Genomic DNA, 5211 nt, shown 5'->3' on the forward strand with positions numbered 1-5211 from the left:
AAAAAAAGAATTATCGAAATCGGTCCACCCGTTCACGCGTGATGCCGTGACCAAGGAAAATAAAAAACGTGTGTGCCGAGCAAACGTGTCAGAAGTGAAACTTTTTGTCAAAGATACCAAAATCGTCGCCTTACTTCATGACGTGACGGTATTGCCATGACGCGACCTTGAAATTTTACTCTCAACGCGCCTAAAGAAGTTTCACTTCAAATGTATCACCCATCCAATTTATGGCCGTGCTAACCGTTGCTTAACCTCTATTTTTGTTTATAGAAAGAAAGAAAATTATTGTCATCAACAAAATAAACCGAAAAAAATATATTATTGTATGGAAAAATCAATTATTTATATAATATTATAAATTATAAATGCGAAAGTAACTCTGTCTGTCTGTCTGTTACTCAATCACGCCTAAACTACTGAACCAATTTGCATGAAATTTGGTATGGAGATATATTGATACCCAAGAAAGGACATAGGCTACCTTTTATTGTGAAATATGTACCACGGGCGAAGCCGGGGCGGACCTCTAGTTATTTATATGTAAAACTATTGATAATTATTGACCTTGTACTAAAAGTGAATTTTATTCAAACTCAAATATTTATTTATTCAATTAGACTTCTTCTAGAAGCACTTTTGAATCGTCGTTACATATTTTTAACATTTGCCATCGACTATTATTTCCGCCCGCGGCTTCGCCCGCGTTTGCAAAGGAAAACCCGCATAGTTCCCGTCCCCGTGGGATTTCCGGGATAAAAACTATCCTATGTGTTAATCCAAGTTACCCTCTATATGTGTGCTAAATTTCATTGTAATCGGTTCAGTAGTTTTTACGTGAAAGAGTAACAAACATCCGTACAAACTTTCGCCTTTATAATATATTATATATTAGATATTAGATTTCAATGAATAAATATAAAAAAAAATATATAATTTTATTGAAGCCTTTTTAATTTCTATTTCTATTTATTTTTAATATTATTACATCAATTTCAAACAATTTTTAGTTCCAAGTCAATAAATTAAATATTAAGGCCGTGTACGCGGTCCGTGCGCTGTTTGGCTCAAATATGTGATTTTTCAAACCAGATTGTCCATCAACCACTTATCTTACAAACATATGAATTACTAATAATTTTAGGGAATTTTATTGTCTATATAGTTAGTTAAGAGTTTTTTTCAATTAATACAGTATTTGTGAATACCATCAAGATAACTGAGCCGATGATTACTTGATTTCACTTTTAGTGTCAATTTCGAAGCTAAAAATATCTGAAATTGCTGACAGATCTAACACACATTTTTTTTTAACTAACTGCAAAAATCCTTATTAAAATAGTTAGTTAAAAGATTTTTTTAATTTGGACTCCTAACTTACGAAATTAAAATCCGAACAATGTGAATTTTTTTAGAAATTATACTCGACAAAATGATTATTTTCACCAAGATATTTGACTTCGTTGAATATAATTTATACATATTGCAATAAAAGAACGTATTACTTATAAGACAAAATTTAAAAAATCAACTAAGGTACCTCTATTATTTTTCTACAATTTTTTTTAAAGTACTATAAAACACTGCGCGCGACCCGATTAAAATCAGTCGGCAGCGAGCCTTCCCAGAGAGAGGACATGTTGCTCGGCGCTCTCCTGTGGACCTATGCTGTTCATAGTAAAAGGATAGCGCAAGCCGCGATCTATCGTATTAGATCGCGGAGATTTTGACTTGCGTTAAATTGAATAAGCGCTCTTAAGCAATATAATTCATATATTTTAAAGAAAATATAGTTTTAAACTCAAACTCAAACTCAAACATTTAATTATTCAATTAGACTTCTTCGAGAAGCACTTTTGAAACGTCAATAGGTACATATTTTTAACATTTACCACCGATTCGGAAAGCAGTATCTATGGAGAAGAATCGGCAAGAAACTCCATAGTTGCTCTTTTAAATCATTTCAGTATTACAATTTAATTTTACAAAATATGTAACTGTACGTATATATCATAATGTGCCAAAGAACTGTCCTGTGGTTTTTACGCGACAACCCTCCATGGGTTTTTATCTTCCATATATTCCTTAATGCTGTAATAGGCTCTCTGAACTAATACGTTTTTTACATAATTTTTAAATTTAGCACTACTAAACTCTTTAATACTATGAGGAATTCTGTTGTAAAAAAGTATACCTTGGCCCATAAATGAATTTTTAACTTTACGTCCTTTAATCCAGTTTGTGTTATTATTATTATTATCTTATATATAAAATTCTCGTGTCACAATGTTAGTCTGCATACTCCTCCGAAACGGCTGGACCGATTCTCATGAAATTTTCCGTGCATATCGGGTAAGTCTGAGAATCGGCAAACATCTATTTTTCATATGTACCACGGGCGAAGCCGGGGCGGACCGCTAGTATAATATATTATTATGCTAATAAAACTGTATTTTTGTTCATTGAACAATTATGTATGTATTTTTCTTAATTTCTATACAAATGTTGTTTTAAATATTGTGTGTCCTTTTTGCGTTTTAGGGCCGATTTTTCAATGCTTGAATAAAACTTATCCGTCCACTAAAGTATTACACGATAATATTAAAATGTCACGTAAACTGTCAAATACGGGCAATTAGAATACGTTTTTAAAATGGTAGTTTTATACATTATTTGACGAATAAGTTTTATCCAAGCATTGAAAAATCGGCCCTTAATGAAATGACAATATGCTTTTTATGTAAAAATTGGTTCAAAATTATATTATGTATGATTAATAGCAATATTTTAGAAATGCCTTATTATGTAACAGATGTAGTATTATGAAATGAAGTATTTTATTAAATTGTTTATATTAAAAACGTGTTTTATTTCACCTTCATATCTATAAAAAGTCTATTTTTCAAAAAATATCATTTTTAAATCTATACTAATATAAAGCTGAAGAGTTTGTTAATCTCAGGAACTACTGATCCGATTTGAAAAATTTCGGTGTTAGATAGCCCATTTATCGAGGAACGCCATAGGCTATATTATATCACCCGCTAAGACCAACAGGAGCCGAGCACTGCGAGTAAAACCGCGGAGCGCAGCTAGTGTAATATATTACAAAAACGGCATTAAGTTTTTTTATTGTATTTAAGTCTGGGCTGAACAGATTGTAATAGGACTAACACAGGTTGATAGATAAAGCTAAAATATCAGATTCTTATTTTCACATAATACATTTCGATCCTATATTTAAATGTCAAACATGCCTCGATAAATACAATATTAAACAAAATTTTCTGAAATTAGTTCGTTCAAACCTTAGGTTCAAACAATCAAAGTCTTCAACTTTATAAAAAGTCTCCGGCGTTATCAAGCTAATTTACAAATTTTTCAAAACAACATACAAATTTCGGATGTAAACAAAAATTTCGTTCCTTCTGCTAGCACACAGAACTCTACTAAATACATATTATAAATGGGAAAGTTTGTGAGAATACAAGTATATTAATTATCACTTTTCACCAAAAATCTACTGGACAGATTTTGATACCACTTTGCAGTGATGTAGCTTATCCTACTAATCCCACTAATATTATAAATGCGACAATTTGTGAGGATGTGTGAGTGTGTTTGTTTGTTTGTTTCACGCAAATTCTACTGAACCGATTACAATGAAATTTAGCATACATATTATAGAGGGTAACTTGGATTAACACATAGGATTGGTTTTATCCCGGAAATCCCACGGGAACGGGAACTATGCGGGTTTTCCCTTGGAAAAACCACCACGGTAAATGATTGTAATAGCATATTTTAAAAATGCCTTATGTATATTTTGCAACAGTATCATTTTTCAATAAATTGTTCATATTTACGATATTGTGTTTTATTTCACCTTTCATTATTTTTATGCTATGTTATATATTTCTTAGCGATAGGATGTAAATGTAATAGATTTACAAACAGGAGTGAATGTAAAAAAAAATCATTAAACTCAACAATTTACCTATTTCTTCAATTAGACTTTTACCAGAAGCATTTTTGAATCGTCATTAGTCATTACATATTTTTTTAACATTTATCATGGTAACTATTTAGAAAATAGAAATCTGTGACTAGGTACTAGAAGTTTTCAGTCAGCCTTGAAGAAATTTGCTTGTGATAGTTGAAGAAATAGTGTAGATTAATTGTCAACCTGGTTTAGATTTCTAAACAGAATGATAAGCTTGTAAAATGGCTGGACCAACCTTTCGAAAATTGCTTTATCAATCTGTATGTTACGATAGATGGCGCTAGTTGTATACTGCTATGTGATAAAGTAAAATAAGTTTTATCAAGTTGTTCCTCTGTGTTCAAACTAGTAGATAGCTTATAACACTATCTAGAGACAAGTTTTAGTGTATTCTCGCAGAAGTAACGATAAAATCAGGATTTTAATTTACATTCAAAAACATAGATTGAAGATTCTAGATATTTTAAAATGAAAAGGTTTCTTTTTTGTTTGTATTACCTATATTAAATGATTCCTGATTGATGCAGAGTATACTTATTTATATTTTTTTACATATTTGGTACAGGAATAGTGACATTTTACATAGCTTTACGCCCGCGGCTTTACCCGCGTGGTTCAGAAAAATCTTAACAGGAATGAATGTTGAAACATTTTACAGCATTAAAAAAGAGCCTATCCTACATCTTCAGACCCAAAAATCATCATGTAATAGCTCCGTTGAGACGAAAAACAAATCAAACAACCTTGCGCATTATTAAGAACTAGCTGCGCTCCGCGGTTTTACCCGCATTGCTCCGCTCCTGTTGGTCTTAGCGTGATGATATATAGCATATAGTCTTCCTCGATAAATGGGCTATCTAACTATAAACTAATTTTTCAAATCAGACCCGTAGTTCCTGAGATTAGCATTCAAGCAAACTGTCTTCAGCATGCTTCAGCTTTAATATAATTTATTTTATACCACAGTTGAATTAGGGCTGATTTTGCAATTCTTGATTAACATATTCGTCGAATAACGTAAAACTACTATTTCAAAAATGTATTCATATTGCCCGTATTTGACAGTTTATGGGAGACATTTTAATATTAACGTGTAATACTTTATTGGACGGGTAAGTTTTAATAAAGGATTGTAAAATCGGCCCTTAGCATAATTAATATACATTACATTTAAAAATACTTATATTAAAGGTAAATAAAACAAAAAA

The sequence above is a fragment of the Colias croceus genome, chromosome 30 (assembly GCF_905220415.1).
Source record: "Colias croceus chromosome 30, ilColCroc2.1".
In the NCBI taxonomy this organism is placed as follows: Eukaryota; Metazoa; Arthropoda; class Insecta; order Lepidoptera; family Pieridae; genus Colias; species Colias croceus.